Consider the following 17,760-nt stretch of genomic DNA (forward strand, 5'->3'; position numbering starts at 1 on the left):
GTTCCATATTATTTTCTGTGGTGAGCTCCTTTTGTTTATGAATTGTGTTATCATTCCCGTTGTTGCTGTTGTTTTAGTATATGCTGGATATTTGTGCTTGTCCTCTTTTCTATTGTGATGTGAAGGTTTATAATTGATGTCTGATTTCTTGACTGCTGCTTCCATGGGTATTGATTATGGATCCAAGTAAAATGAAATCCCTGACAACTTCAGTCTTTTCTGCATTCATCATAATGTTGCTTATTGGTCCAGTTGTGAGGATTTTTGTTTACTTTATGCTGAGGTATAATCCAGACTGAAGACTGTAGTCTTTGATCTTTTTCAGTAAATGCTTCAAGTCCTCTTCACTTTCAGCAAGCAAGTTTTTGTCATCTGCATATAGCAGGTTGTTAACGAGTCTTCCTCCAATCCTGATGCCAGGGTCTTCTTCATATTGCCCAGCTCCTTGGATTATTGCTCAGTATACAGACTGAGTAAGCATGGTAAAATATACAACCCTGACGCACACCCTTCCTGATTTTAAACCATGCAGTATCCCCCTGTTCTGTTCGAACAACTGCCTCAAAATACAACATGGATGAATCTGGAGGACATTATTCTGAGTGAAATAAGTCAATCACAAAAGTACAAATGTACAGGCTCCTCATAAGCATTATTAAGTATTTTGGAATTCCCATTCTTCACAATGTTATCCATAATTTGTTATGATCCACACAGTCGAATGCCTTTGCATACTCATTAAAACACAGATAAAAATCTTTCTGGTATTCTCTGCTTTCAGCCAAGATCCATCTAACATCAGCAATGATATCCTTGTTTCAAGTCCTCCTCTGAATCCAGCTTGAATTTCTGGCAGTTCCCTATTGATGTACTGCTGCAACTATTTTAAAATTATCTTTAGCAAACATTTACTTGGTGTAATGTTAATGATATTGTGCCATAGTTTCCACATTCTATTGGCTCACCTTTCTTGGAATGGGCACAAATATGGATCTCTTCTAGTTAGTTGGCTAGATAGCTGTCTTCCAAATTTATAGCATTTACCAAAAATGTCCCCTATTCTTGTGTACTTCTTACCATCACCATTTACCTTGATCAAGTTGTGCATACTTCAGCCACATTTAGTATTCCCTTTTCTATCACCAAAAATAATAACTGTCCACTATCTAGAGAGTGAGTCCATCTCCCTCCCCATTCCTTCCCTGGTGACCACCAGTGAACGTTGCTTTCTGTGTATCTTATTCTTGTCTTCTTATAAAAGTGCTACCATACAATATCTGTACTTTTGTGATTGACTTGTTTCACTCAGAATATTGTCCTCCAGATTCATCTATATTGTATTTTGAGAATCCATCATTTTTCTTTACAGCTCTCTTGTATTCCATTGGGAGCTCTGGTAGCGTAGTGCTTAGACACTTGACTGCTAACCAGAAGGCTGGTGGTTCAAACCCACCAGCCACTCCTCGGAAGGAAGATGGGGCAATCTACTTCCGTAGTGATACTGCCTCGGAAACCCAAGGAGGGGTCGCTATGAGTCGGGTCCGACTCGACAGCACATAACAACAACAAGTATTCCATTACATGTGTGTACCACATTTTCTTCATACATTCATCCATTGATGGGCACTTAGGTTGTTTCCATTTTTAAAAAAAATATTGTGATTTAGGTGAAACTTTACAGAGCAAATTCATTTTCCATACAGCAGTTCATACATATTTTGTCTTGTGACATTGACTGCAGTCCCCACAATATAACAGCTCTCTTCCCACTTTCTCCCCATCGTTACCTCTTCCCTGTATCCTTCTCTCCAATGCACCCCCACACACACCTGTCTCCCTGTGCAACTACTGCCCTTCTGTTCTCCCACAATTGATTGCTCCAAGGCATGTATCTGACTGATGTAAGCGTTTACCCTATTTGCCTGTCTATTGTTTGTCTGGAAGCCACAGGCATGAGTTCAATTCCAGACCTGAAGGATAACTAGGGGCCATAGTTTCAGGGGCTCCCCAGGCTCCATCAGACCCGCAAACCTGGTCTTTTTGTTGTTGTTGTTGTTGTTATGATTGCCTGTTTCCATCTTTTTGCTATTGTGAATAATGCTGCAATGAACATAGTTGTACATATGCCTATTTGTGTCACTGCTATTAGATGTCTAGGGTATATACCTAGGAGTGAGATGGCTGGATCATAAGGTATTTCTATTTCTAGCTTTTTGAAGAAGCTCCATACTTTTTTCATAATCGTTGTACCAATTTACAATCCTACTAGAGTGGATAAATATTCCAATCTCCCCATATCCTCACCAACATTTTTTTTTTTTAATGCATACCAGTTTTGCAGGGGTGATAGGGTATCTCACTATAGAGTTGATTTTCATCTCTATCTAATGGCTAGTGATGGTACACATCTTTTCATGTGTTTGTTGGCTGCTTGATTGTCCTCTTTGGTGAAGTGCTGTCCATGTCCTTTGCTTGTTTTTAAATTAGATTGTTTGTCTTTTTGCTGTTGAGTTATTCAAATTTTCTATATATTTTAGAGATTAGACTTTTACCAGGTATGTTGTTGCTGAAGATTTTTTTCCTAGTCTGTAGATTGTCTTTTTACTCTTTTGATAAAATCTTTTGATGAGCATAAGTATTTAATTTTTAGGAAGTTCTAGTTATTTAATTTGTTTTCTGCTGTTCATGCATTTGTAATTGGATTTGATAATCTATTTCTAAAAAAAAAAAAAAAAATTAGGTCCCATAGTTTTGTCCCTATGTTATCTTCCAGGAACTTTATAGTTTGGGTTTTAACATTTAGGTCTTTGATACATTTAGAGTTAGTTTTTGTGCATGGTGTGAGGTATGGTCCTATTCCATTTTTCTGCAAATAGATATCCAGTTTTGCCAGCACAACTTGTTAAAGAGACTTTCTTCCCCATTAAATAGACATTGACCCCTTGCTGAAAATCAGTTGTCCATAGATGGATGGATTTAATTCTGGGTTCCCAATTTTATTCCATTGGTTTCTGTGTCTGTCATTGTCAGCACCAGGCTGTTTTTATTACTGTGGCTATATAGTATGTTTTGAGATCCAGAAGTGTGAGGCCTCCTACTTTGTTCTTCTTCACTATTGCTTTGGCTATTCGGGGCCTCTTCCTACCACCCCATCTTACTTATTATCATGTCCAGTGAAATTGATAAATCATGGTTGGCTTAATAACTTCTGGATTGCTGAACATTTAGGTTGTTTCCAATGTTTTATTATGTTGATTTACATCATACTAAATCATCATAATAAAAAAAAAACAATAATAGCTGAGACTTACAATGTGCCAGCACTGTTCTAAGTGCTTTACATATATTAACTCCTTTAACCTTTACAAGAACACTTTGAGGGAGGTGCTATTATGCTTTCCTCTTTTAGAGATGAGGAATCTGAGATATATACAGAGTAAGTAATTTGCCTTCAGTCCCACAGCTTATGCATGGTGGAGATGGGGTCGGAAGCCAGGCAGACTGGCTCTAGAATCTGCATCTTTGTCCATTCCCACTATAAAGAATAGTGGATAAAAGAGGAGTGCATAAAGGAATGAATAAAATTGAGGTAATAATGCTTTCTTTGTCTTCTTGAATTCATTGAATTACTGGTCTAGCTCAGTGGCTATGGAGCTTGAGAGTCTTGGGACCCAGCCCTGGCTTTATGGCCCTGAGCAATCTCTGTATCTCTCTGGGCCCCAGTTTCTTTGTCTGTAAAGTGAAGATAATGGTCCTACTTATTTGGGTTATCATGGGACATCAGGGCTTAGAGAAGGTTTCTTGTCCCATCTTAACCACCTCCACTGAAAAACCATACTACCTGCCCTACTCCATATTAAACTGGAGACTCAGGATGGCCGTGGGTGCTCAGTGGCCTCATAGGCTCCTCCCAAAGAGGTTTTTGTTTTGTAGACATTCTGAGTTATCTGCAGGAGCTAGAGAGGCCTTACTAGATGGAGAAACTGAGGCCTGGAGGAACTCAGGGCGTGGCCAGTGAGACTACCCAGAACCTGCTTCTCCTAGCCTCTCTCCTTGCCTCTGTAGATCCAAAGCCAGGGTCTGTCTCCTGATCAGTGTTGTTCACCAGCATGGGTGTTCTGTCCAGATGCTCCCTCCCCATGCCCTAGGCAGCAAGTTCTCTTCCTTTAGAGGCAACCCCCACCTCACCATCCAAAGATGGCTCTCCTGACCTGCACAGACTTGAATCACTCTCTTATGATACTGTCTGCCTCTTGCAAGGGAGATCCATGAGGGCAGGACCCTGATGTGGATCCACTGATGAGCCTGACAGCAGGAGACCTCCAAGAAGTATTTAATGGAAATGAATGAATGAATATATGGGGGAGTGGCAGTTCAGTGGTAAAATTCTCACCTCCCATGTGGGAGACCTGGGTTCAATTCTTAGCCAATACACAGCTGCCACCCATCTGTTAGTGGAGGTTTGTGTATGGCTATGAGGCACATAACAACAAACAACAACACCATGATGCTGAACAGATTTCAGCAGAGCTTCTAGGCTACAACAGACTAGGAGGAAAGGGCTGGTGATTTACTTCCATAAGTCAGCCAGTGAAAACCCTATGTTTCATACCAGTTCGATCTGCAGCCAGGTATGAGGATGGTGCAGGACTGGGCAATATTTCGTCTCATTGTGCATGTAGTCACCAAGAGTCAGGGGCTGAGTCCATGACAGCTAGCAACAACACGAGCATTTATACCTAAGGTTGCTTAGAGTGACCATCATGCTGGTTTGTCCAGGACTAAGGGTTTTCTGGGGCATAGGAATTTCAGTTCTAAAATCAGAGATGTCCTGGGCAAGCCAGAATAAGATGTTCATCCTTAATTACCAACATGTGTTAGGCATTGGGTTCAGCCTTTACTGTAACTATTCCCTGCAGTCCTCATGGCTTGGGGGGGTCCCTTGAAGCAAGCCTCATTCAAGGATCCAGATACCAGTGAATTACTGAGAAGTACTCACAGAAGGTAGGGAGGGACACAGGTGAGGGCAGGAGAGAATGGCCAAGCACAGCTGTGGTCCTGGCTGTAGGTTGGTCTCAGCCTGACCCCAGCAGTCCTGAAGCACACATAGCATCACAGAACTGCCCCCACCTTGAGGCAAGAGGCCCCTACCTGGCATAGCTCTAGATGAGGCACATCTTGGCCAAACCCAACCTAACCCACTGCCATTGAGTTGATTCCAACTTATAGCAACCCTATAGGGCAGAGTAGAACTGTTGCATAGGGTTTCCAAGACAGACTGTATCTTACTCCTGCAGAGCACCTGGCAAGTTTGAATCGTTGACCTTTTGGTTAGCAGCCAATTGCTTTAATCATTATGCCACCAGAGCTCTTTTTGCCTTTTGGCTACTGGGGGCAATTCTCAGAAGAAGGGGCAGCTGTTAGCCTTTTGCTGGTATCCTGGTAATGGGGATCTGGATGATGGGGCACCCACAGTGTCTACTACCCATCGTAATACCCATGAAAGGTGGTTAAGTATGTTATATCTTTAATGATCTTTTCATATTTAAACCACCTAGTGGCTCCTCTCTGCACTTAGAATAAAATCCAAAATCCTTACAATGATGCTTCAAGTCTTCTTCACTTTCCGCAAGCAAGGTTTGTCATCTGCATATCGCCGGTTGTTAATGGGTCTTTCTCCAATCCTGATGCTGTGCTCTTCTTCATATAGTCCAGCCCGGATTATTTGCTCAACATACAGATTGAATAAGTATGGTGAAGGGATACAACCTTGACACACACCCTTCCTGAATTAAACCATGCAGTTCGAATGACTTCCTCTTGGTTTTTATACAGATTCCTCATAAGCACAGTTAAGTGTTGTGGAGTTCTCATTCTTTGCAATGTTATTCATAATTTGTTATGGTCCTATATGTATAATGTATGTATTTATATACCTGGTGGCATAGTGCTTAAGGCATTTGACTGCTAACCAGAAGGCTGGCAGTTCAAACCCACCAGCCACTCCTCAGAAGGAAGATTGAGCAATTTACTTCCATAGAGATACTGCCTCAGAAACTCAAGGAGGGGTTGCTATGAGTTGAAATCAACTCAAAGGCAGTGAGTTTATTATACATACACATATATACAGCTAGAATATTCATAAGAAGCAAGGATGGCTCAAGTACTTTGGTTATGTTATCAGGAGAGACTAGTCCCTAGAAAAGGACATCATGCTTGGTAAAGTGGGGGGTGAGTGAAAAAGAGGAAGACCCCCAATGAGATGAATTGACACAGTGGCTGCAACAACCTGCTCAAACATGGCAATGACTGTACGGATGGCACAGGATGGGGCAGTGTTTAGTTCTATGGTACACAGGGTCACTATGAGTTGGAATGACTTGATGGCACATAACAACAACAAAGGGTATAATATATAGTATATATTCTTCCTGGGAAGAAATAAACATTCCTGACAAAATGAAAGAAAAAAACAATCCTTACAAGGGCCTGCAAGGCCCCTTGTGATCTGACCTCATTTCTCCCCTCTCATCTCATACCACACTCGCTTCATGTACTCTTCCTGGCTACCCTGGCCAAGCTTTGCTTGCCTCAGGGTCTTTGCACTTGCTGTTCCTTCTGCCTGCACTGCTCTTCCCCTAATCTTCCTGTGGCTGGATCCTTCATATCATTCAGCAAGTGTCACCTTGGAGAGGGTCTCCCTGGCTACCCTCTCTAATATCCCTTCAATGTTCCAAATCACTGTCTATCTCAAGACTCTGGTTCTTTCCTTCATCTCACTACTATCTGGCATTATTTTATTTTTCAATTGCTTTATATCTGTCTCCACTCCAATATATAAATCCCATGACTGCAGACAATATATTTGTTCTTAACTCTATGTTAAGGCCTAAAACAATGCCTGGCACATAGTAGGTGCTCAATAAATATTTATTGGATAAGTGAACAAAACTGAATTTCTGAAAAGTCATGTGACTTCTATAAGGTCACCAGCTGCTCCATGTCAGGGCTAGAAATCAAACCAGGCCAACCTGAGAGTGGGACTCTTACCCCCTCCTTTGTGCACTGAAGGTCCAGATTCAGGCCCTGGCCCAGATCAGGGACTGACAGATATGTGGGGAATGGGTGAGTGACAGGCCTCTGGGAAGGCCCTTAGGGCAGCTGAGTCTGTGCTCTGACTGCTTTTCTGGGAACTCGGAAACACAGGGAGCGTTGTCAGCCCAGATCTCCATCTTTCTTAAAAGAATGCGTGGCCCGCATGGCCCTAGCTCAGGGAGGTGGGGAGCGGGCGCTGTCTGCAGTGGTGATCAATGTGAATAATAAACGTTTAGAGTTAATAAGCTTGAGTTAACTTCCCTCGCTTCAGTGACTAATGGGCTTTCCCGAGCCCATAACTCACACTGTCCCTCCTTGGCTTCAGAGCCTGGTGTGGATGGAGAGGGAGGGTGGAGGGAGCCGGCCAGCAAGGCCTTATTTAAGGCAGTGAAAGCTGAAAGCAGCGCTTTGGGAGCAGCAGGGTCTCTGCATGGTTTCCAAAAGCGAGGAGATAGATTATTGGGTGGGGCCAAGATTGGCCATCTTTTCTCTGGGTGCTCCTTTGCCACTTATGGCTGGGGGGCGTGGTTCAAGTTCTTTCCTATATTAGGTCTCCAGTTCCTTATCTGTCAAAGAATGTCATGACCTGACTGTTATAAGAATCAAATCCATTTATTTTTCAATCAAATTATGGATAGGAGATGTGCTTGACACATTGACTCCTATGTGTAACTGTGGAAAGTCCAGGGAGCAGAGCCTGTAACTGTGAATGGAGAGTTCAAAGATCCTCCTTGCTCCTCAAAGGACCAGCAGCATCAACATCAGTCAGACGTCTGTCAGAAATGCAGAATTTCAAACCTTGACCCCACCTGACTGGATCAGAACCTGTATGTTAACAAGGTCCCCAGTAATTCCTGTGCACAAATCAGTCTAATAATCACTGGTCTGGACCACTTCTGGCCCATCATAACTTGGTGATCCCTCTCCCCTCCAGAGCAGATGTTGCTAATTAATTGCAGACATTTCCCAGTGGATGCTAGAGTGGCTTCTGAATTCCTATCTGCGTAACATTCCTGGCCACCTCTGCACCTCTGCTGTTGTTCAGAGTTGGTAGGCAAGATCATCCTGCAGGCCTAGATGCCAAACCCCCACAACTTTGACCAAGGTTAGGAAATCCAGCCTAGTCCCTTCTCCGTGGTTTCTGAGCCCATGCATCACAGAACAAGGTAGGAAGATGAGGCTGGGAGAGGCAGCTATGGGAAACTAAGGTGGGAAGAACCTATGTGACTCAGTGAACAATGGGACCTATGTCCATGTATCCCTTGGGAGGCTCAAAGAGGGGGGTCCACAGCAAGATGGAAATCCCATAGGCTTCCCAGTACCCCACAGGCCAACAGGGAGAGGACAACTTTCCATCCTGTCCTTGGGCTGATTCCCATTCCATGGAAGAGCCCTCGCTTGCTCCATAAGAACACCTTAAAAGGCTGTGCAACATGATGAAAGTAATCAGTGTCACTGTACTGCATATGAAAAAAATGTTGAAACGGCAACATTTTTGTTATATATATGCTCATCACAAAAAAGTTAAAAGTTGTATATATGTTGAGTGGAGAAAAGACAGTTGTTATGGAGCTGATTCCCACTCATGGTGAATGCATGTGTGTCAGAGTAGAACTGTCCTCTAGGGTTTTCAAAAAAGAACCATTTAAAAATGACTTTTAAGGAAAAATATTTACTACTTAAACTATAAGAGCTATGAAAACTTATTGTGCAAGTCAAACAATACGGAAGCGACATAGAAAAAGTTAATAATCTTGTTCTCAGCGATCCTCTTCCTGCAGGGTAACTAATGTTAACAGTTCAGTGAGTATTTCTTCCCAGTCCTCTGCTTGCTTTTGTAAACATACTTATAAAAACAAGACAATACTAGATGCCTGAGTTTGCAATTTTTTTTGTCTAGTAATATATCATAAACACAACCGTAAACACAGTCCCAACTCAACACATAGAGATCTAAATAATTTTATTAGCTGCCTAATATTTTAGAGGATGAATGTTCCATAATTCATTCATTCATTGCTCTGTTGTTCAACACTGGGTACTTTTTTTTTTTTTTTCATTAAAGCAACAAATACTTATGCATCTATGGTTTTGCAGGATAAATTCTCAAAAGTGGAATTGCTAAATCAAAGAGGACACACATTTTAATCTTCATAAAAACTGCAGATTATTGTCCCAAAAGATTGTGGCAGTTCACACTCCCCCCAGCAGTGTTGAGACGTCCTGATTCTCCCTCCCCTTTTCTGGCACTGGATGTCATCAATATTTAATATTTTTTCTAATCTGATGGGAGAAGAATGGCATCTCATTGTTCTTTTAATTTGTGTTTCCATGACTGCCTGAGAGGTTGAGCATCTTCTTATTTGTTCATTGGCCATTTGCATTTTCATATCTGTGAATTTCTGATCATATTCTTTGCCCATGTTTCTTTCTTTAGTTTTGTTTTGTATTTTTTTTTACCAATTTATAGGCACTTGTTGTATGTTATGAATATTAATTCTCTGTGTGCCTTATATATGCTCCACCTCGGTGCCAAAAAGATCTCTGCTAGCTGCTCGACAGATTTCCACATGGTGAAACAATAAGAATAAATGCAAATTTTGGTTCTTGCATCTGAGAGCCTGCTACACTTGGCCTTAGATAGAGGAGGTACCCTTGACAGCTTATAACATCAGAGGTTGATGGCTCAGCAGGAATTAACAGTGGGGTGTAGCTGCTAAAACAGCTAAGGGAGTTTTGTAGTTGCCTTGGTGTTGGTTCTGACTCACAGCAGCCCCATGTGTTACAGAACAGAACTGTGCTCCATAGGGTTTCTTGGCTATGTGGAAACAGATTGCCAGGCCTTTCTTCTGAATTACAACTGGGTGGATTCAAACTGACAACCTTTAGGTTAGCAGTTGAGTACAAACCATTGTACAACCTAGAGACTTTCAAAGAGGATCTTAGGTTACATTAATAAAGATAGAAGTTTTAGTGATGTTCAGCTTTGGACTTTTGGAGAAGGATGAGGAGGGGGCTGGAACCCCTTTCCCATAGGAAGCTGATCCTGCTTAGGCCAGAACAGAACAGGGCTGTCCCAGGACAGGTGGAACAGGTAGCCTTATGAAACCAGAAGGCAGAACAGAGGCTCCTGGGAATATTCCAGGAAGGTGGACCCTGAGAGTGAGAAGAAACTTTCTTTCAACCCCCATTTTTGGAGTTGCATCCCAAGCCCATCCTTCCTTTTTCCCTGCTTTATTTTCTCCACATTACTGTTATTATTGTTAGCGGCTATCGAGTTGGCCCCACTGAGGCCAACACAATTCACAATGGAACAAATATTGCCCAGTCCTGCGCCAACCCCATGATCAATTTCAGATAGAACTATTGTGATCTATAGAATTTTCATTGACTGATTTTTAGAAATAGATTACCAGGCCTTTCCTTCTAGTCCATCTTAGGCTGGAAACTCCACTGAAACCTGTTTGGCAGCATAGCAACATGCAAACCTCCCTCGGCAGATGAGTGGTAGAGGCACTGAGGTGCATTGGCTGGGAATTGAACCCAAGTCTTCTGCATAAAAAAAAACAAAACAAAACAAAAAAACTAAACTCACTGCCATTGAGTTGAACCTGACTCATAGCGACCCCTCCTTGAGTTTCCGAGGCAGTATCATTACGGAAGTAGATTGCCCAGCCTTCCTTCTGAGGAGTGGCTGGTGAGTTTGAACCGCCACCCTTCTGGTTAGCAGTCAAATGCCTTAGGCACTATGCCACCAGAGCTCCCAATCTTCTGCATAGAAGGCAAGAATTATACCATTGAACTCCTAAAGCCCCTCATCTTTTCCACAGCACTTGTAATTTCTAGCACCCTATAACATTTATTTATTTTGTGTGCTGTGTCCCTTTGCTAGAATGTCATCTCCACGAGGACCAGAATTTTTGTCTGTTTTCATTGCTGTGTCCTGTCAGAAAACATTATTATTGTTTTATCTAGTCAGAGTTATACAGAAATGGGGACCGCTAGCCAAAAGGTAGAGAGCTCCCTATCAGGAGAGGTGAGCAAGCAGAATTCACCTAGCCACCCAGCAGGCGTTCTGCACTGGGGATCCCAGCACTCTTCTGCAGTTCTCTCACTGAAGATAGGCCCAGAAAGGCCTTTGGGTCAACAGGGGACCCCCTGGCCCTCCCAGGGCTGTGAGGGGCCTGAGAGTTGGCCGACTAGAGCACTGGAGCTCTCCAACTAGGTCAGCTCCTGTTTATGTCCTCGTCCTGGCCTGTCTTGCACCCTGGCCCCACCCCTGGTCAGCCCCAGTCCAACCTCAACTCTCCCCCCAGCATGAGGCCCCATGTTTTGGAAAATCAACCGACATCACACCAGACTGAAAATATCTCAAAATATCACTTGCGACTTCCTCCTGCTCCCTGAGGTCCCCGCCTGGGCGGGCAGCAACCTTTCCCTTGCTGTTGATTTTCAAGAAAAGCTCTTCCATTGCTGGGACTCAGGGAATTTCCAGTATTTTTCTTCCTCTGCCTTTTCTTTTCCTTTTTTTTTTTTTTTGGCCTTCAGACGCCCACATTGTGTTGTCCTGTCGCAGCTCCAGGCAAATGTTTTGCCCAAAGGCCTGGGCTGGGTCAGTGAGGCCTGAACCAGCAGCCCTGGCTCCTAGCTGCAGGAACAATGCCTCCATAATTCATTGAAAACTCCCCTCGGATGACTTTTTCCTGTTGCTGATTGTCTCTGCATTCCAGGCCTGCACAAACTGCTTTTTCCTGCAGCTAAATTTAAAAGGGCCAGACCCTGGAAAAAGTACACTGGGTTGGCCTCATTGTGAGGGCTGAGGTGGGAAGGTTGAGTGGAAGCACAGTACCACACCACTACCTCCCCACTAGCCCTGACACACACATAAACACAAACACACAAAAACACACCAAACACACATTCACACATACACATATAGACACTGACAACACATCACATAGATACACAGATGCACACACTATGCAGATACACAGAGACACACATACACACTGCAGTGCAGTGAATTACTTAATATGCCTCTTTTAGCTATATTTCAGTCTTGTCCTCCTACACAATGATTGGGTGGGACTATGCAAATAAGGTGCTTATGGCCCACCAAGGGGATTGGACAGTTTACTAACAATGCACACAAGGTGCATGGAACCCCTGTGTAGAATCAAAAACCAAAACCAGTACCATGAAATCAATTCTGACTCACATAGACCCTATAGGACAGAATAGAACTGCCCCATGGGTTTCCAAGGCTCTGGTAGTGTAGTGCCTAAGGCACTTGACTGCTAATCAGAAGGCTGGTGGTTCAAACCCACCAACCACTCCTTGGAAGGAAGGTTGGGCAATCTGCTTTCGTAGTAATACTGCCTCAGAAACCCAAGGAGTAGTCAGTATGAGCCGGGTCCGACTCGAAGGCACATAACAACAACAATCTTTACAGAGAAGCTCTTGTGGTATGGTGGTTAAGGCATTTGGCTGTAACCAAAGGCCAATGGTTTGAACCCACCACCCACTCTGTGGGAGAAAGATGGGACAGCCTGCTTCCATAAAGATTTGCAGCCTTGGGAACCCAGTGGGGATCACTATGAATCAGAATTGAGTTGATGGCAGTGAGTTTGGTTTTTTGGTTTTAATCTTTACAGAAGCAGACTGTCATGTATTTGTCCTATGGAGCAGATGTTGGGTTCAAACTGCTGACCTTGCAGTTAGCAGCAAAGCACGTACTTGTTGCACCACCAGGGCTCCTTCTGTGAGGAGTTGGGACCATGCAAACAAGGTGTGTGGAACCCTACCAAGGGGATTGCTCAGTTTTGCCATTCCATGAGGCTTAAAAGAGAACAAATCCTAGAGCAGAGGGGGGACCTCAAGAAAGAAAAGCTAGGAGTAGAGCATGTCCTTTGGGCCTGAAGTCCCTGAGCTGAGAATCTCCTAGACCCAGGAGATAAAGAGAGCTGTAACATTGGAGAAGACATGAGACAGCAAGAAGTGATGGCAAGCACAGCAGAGAAATGGCAGCACCAGACCAAGAAAGACATTTTGGTGGGCTTCCTAGCCTGCTGAGTGGGGCATCTAGGCTATAAGGGGCATACCGACCCTTGGAGAAAGAACTGAGCACCTTCAGGCAGGAGGCTTGCTGGGTAAGTGGGGTGTCTCTGGGCACTTATTGGTGGAGCTAAAGAGCTTTATAACACTTGCCCTAGTGGGGCAGAGGCCAGGTCAGCCCGAGGGGCAGAGGAAAGACAGAGAGAGCAACAGAGAGAAGCCTGGCTGCAGGCACAGCCAAGAAGCTGTCCTGACCAGGAACTGTGTCCTGAGTCATGCTTGATCCTGAGTTGTAGCCTGTTACTTCCCTAATGCATTCCATAACTGTGAGTACGGTCTGTGAGTTATGTGTGGCTATTGCAATGAATTATCTAACCCACCAGAGAAGTAGTGCCGTGGGAGGGATGGCTGCTATCAGAATTCATGAAAAGGTTGATGGGTGGAAGTATGTTTGACCTCCACCTCATAACAGTCAGCCTTGGGCTGATGCTGGTGGTGCTTCTTTCTTTTCCCCCTCATGATGCTGGATGATCTCTGATGCTGCACCACCATTTTTACACACACACACACGTACCACACAAACTCACACATACACCACATACATACCATACACATTTATACACGTGCATGCACATGCATGTGCATGTGCACTGACATGCATACACTATTCATGTGCACACATACATGCACCCTTATACACTCATATGTATGTATGCACAAATACACAGACACACACCACAGAAACACAGAGCTGCAGCACTGTCTTCATTTTAATCTCCAAACCACCCTTACAGTCCCTTGTGCCATAGTTTTAGACTTTGGGATTTGGGAGAGTCCTCTGGTTCTGGAGAGATCAGAAGGGTTGTAGCTGGAATAGCCTGAGGGTCCCCGGCGATGTCTCAGAGCAAGGGGAGCAAGCAGGCCTGGAAGTCCCAAGGGAAGCACTGTGCCTCAGCAGGCAATGGAGTCACAGGATGAGGAAGAGGAAGTTTCCTTCAGACAGAGTGGAGCAAGGAGGACAGAGGCTGCAGGAGGGAGTGAGCTCCTCATCACTGAGGGTATGTAAGCAGAGGGAGCATGCTTGCCAACCAAGGCTGACAGTGCTATGTGAGAGAGCCTCACAGGTTTCCCCAGCTCTGGCCATTTCCTAGGCCAGGGAAGAGGGACTGGCTCTTCTGTATCAACAACTCTGAAGATCACAGCCTCTGCCCACATAGGCCTGGCCTGCACTTTTGACAAGTCTGGAGACAAATTATCTGGGCTTGACTTCTGGCTCTGTCATTGATACACAAACCTTTTCACCTCTCTATCCCCTTCAAAATAGGAATAATACAGGTACCTACATCATAAGACCATTATGAGGACTAAGTTTATACCAGTAAATTGTAAACGCAATGCCTGGCATAGAGTAAATATTATTACTGTCATTAATGAGGAATTCCAAGGAGGAGTCTTCACCCTTTGGATGTCAGAAATGACAGCCATTGCCCTCTCTAGGAGACTGATTTAAACTTCTCTAAGGGAAGACTTCTAGGGGAAGTGATGGTTCAGTGGTAGTATTCTCACCTCCCATGCAGGAGATCTGGGTTCGACTCATGGCCAGTGAGCCTCATGCATAGTCACAACCCATCTGTCAGTGGAGGCTTGCATGTTGCTATGATGCTGACAAGGCTTCACTGAAGCTTCCAGACTAAAATAGACTAGGAAGAAAGGCCTGACAATCTACTTCCAAATATCAGCCAATGAAAATGACAGTCCAATCCACAGCCAATCATGGAGATGGGCAGGACTGGGCAGTGTTTTGGTCTGTTCTACATGGGGTTGCCATGAGTTGGGGCAGACTTGATAGCACCTAGCAACATAAGAAGGGAGGGGTCAATCCCCAATGTCTAGTGGTCCTGACTTTGTCCGTAATAGACAGGGCTTGTGGAAGGGATAATTGCTGGCCATCTGGTTGAACCCATTCTTTTAGGAAGGGACAGAGTCCTGAGCCCCTCCCGCTCTTGCCTGCTCCTCCTTTTTTTTTTTCTAAATTATAATTTGAGTGAAAGTTTACAGAGCAAATTCATTTTCCATGCAACAGTTCATACACATTTGCTTCATGACATTGATTGCAATCCCTTATGGGATTCCCACTTCTTCCCTAGGGTTACTTTTTCCCTGTGTCCTTTCCTATGCATTCCTGCCCTCTGAGCTGTCTCCTGTGCAAATACTGCCCTTCTGATCTCACATGGTTGATTGTTCTAAGGAGTGTACCTACCTGGTGTAAATGTTCACCTTATATATCTGTCTACTGCTTGGGTGGAAGCCTTGGGAATAAGTGCAATTCCAGGACTGAAAGGTTGACTAGGGGCCATAGTCTTCACCAGTCTGTCAGACTAGTAAGCCTGGTCTTTTATTTTTTTATGATTTTGAGTTTTGTTCCACATTTTTCTCCCACTTTGTCCAGACTCTCCTGTTTTGATCCCTTTCCAAATGGTTGACAGTGGTAGCCAGATACCATCTAGTTCTTCTGGTCTCAGGGTCATATAGGCTGAGGTTCACATGTTCTATTAGTCCCTTGGACTAATTGTTTCCATGCATCTTTGGTTTCCTTCATTGTTCTTTACTCCAGATGAGGAGCGACCAATTGTTACATCTAGATGGCTGCTTGTAAGCTTTTAAGATGGTGAGTAGGATGGCGAGCAACGTTTTTGTGCAGTAGTTATGCCAACTGAGCATGATGTCCCTCTTGACCATGGTCCTGAGCCCATGGGCCCAGTAACTCTTCCTTCAGCGTGTTTCACTATTGCTAGGAAGTTATCATAACTTTGCCCCATGTTAGCTCTATTATATATATGGACATTCTTTTTTTTTTTTTTTTTCCCGCTCACCCAGCCCCATTCTCCAGAGGTAATCACTATTAACAGTTTGATGTGCACACTTTACTTTTTATATATACTTGTTGACTTATTTTTATTACATAAATGAGATCAAATTAAGCATACTGTTCTGCAATTTGCTTTTCTTCATTTAACAATATATCTTAGAGATATTTTCATACCATTACACATAGTCTTGCCTTGTTCTTTTTCATGGTTGAATATTATATCATTTTTGTTTCTGTTTTATTTTTAATTTTATTGTGCTTTGGGTGAAAATTTATAAAGAAAATTCATTTTACATTCAACACCTCATGCACATTTTATTTCACACCCAATTATCATCCCCTACCATAAAAATCTCTCCTCTCCTCGCTCCCCTGTGACCACCCCCTCCCTGTGCCCTTCTTGACTAGGCACTCCTGTCTGTCCAGCTTTCCCTCTATGTGAATGCTGCCCCTCTGAAGTCTCATGGCTGATTGGTCTAAGAGGTGCATCTCCTTAGAATAGATGAGTGCACTGCCCTGGGGTAGGTGTTCTGCAATATGTATAGACATTCTTATAGCACATACAGACATGTATGTAGAAAGGTCATCTGCCAAACTTATATATGGTAAAGAGTATATTCCCTTTTGCCTAGACATACCTGATCATTTAGCCTGTCTACCTTTGTACCCACCCATATATTTATGTTTGTTATTACTGATAATGCAATATTGTGTATGTAAAGTGTTTTATCTTTGTTGTCTATACCTCTTGTGCATCTCTCTGTGTCTTTATTTTTCCCTTAGTGTTACTGTGTTGGTCACTAGCTTTTGGTATATTGCCTTTCCCTTCACTCAAATCAATACTTGTTTCTTACTTGTCTGGCAATTTTCTCTCACCTCCCTTCCCATCCCTGGTAACCAACAGAGAAAGTTTCCTTCTATATGTAAACCTTTCCTTGACTTTTTACAATAGTGGACTAATACAATCTTTATCCTTCTGTGATTGATTTATTTCACTCAGCGTAATGTCCTCCAAGTTCATCCAATTAGGAGGTGTTTCACAGATTCTACATTATTCTTTAGTATTGAATAGTATTTCATTGTGTGTGTGTGTGTGTGTGTGTGTGTGTGTAGGTGGTTACTCATTCCTCCACTGATGAACACTTAGGTTGTTTCCGTCTCTTTGCTATTGTGAATAGTTCTGCAATGGACATGAGTGTGCATATATTTATTCATATCCTGTCTCTCACTTCTTTAGGATATATACCAAGTAGTAGGATTGCTGGATCAAGTGGTATTTCTATTCCCAAATTTTTAAGGAATTTCCATACCATTTTTCACAGTGGTTGTATCACTTTACAGTGCCACCAGCAGTCCCAATCTCTCCACATCTTTGCCCACACTTGTTATTTTATGTCTTGTTGAACTTTGCTATTGGTGCTGGGGTGAGATGGTATCTCACTGTTGTTTTGATTTGCATCTCTCCCAAGGAGGGGTCGCTATGAGTCGGGGCGGGCGACTCGAGGGCACATAACAACAACAACAACAATGGTTAATGATGTCCTTGCTGATAGATCTTGGCTGAAAGCAAAGAATACCAGAAAGATGTTTACTTGTGTTTTATTGACTATGCAAAGACATTTGATTGTGTGGATCATAACAAATTACAGCCAGATTTACAAGAAGATGTGTAACGAGGGATGTCATTGCTGATGTCAGGTGGATCTTGGCTGAAAGCAAAGAATACCAGAAAGGAGTTTACT

The sequence above is a fragment of the Orycteropus afer genome, unplaced genomic scaffold (assembly GCF_000298275.1).
Source record: "Orycteropus afer afer isolate SDZICR_OR568_19922 unplaced genomic scaffold, OryAfe1.0 scaffold00282, whole genome shotgun sequence".
Lineage (NCBI taxonomy): Eukaryota > Metazoa > Chordata > Mammalia > Tubulidentata > Orycteropodidae > Orycteropus > Orycteropus afer.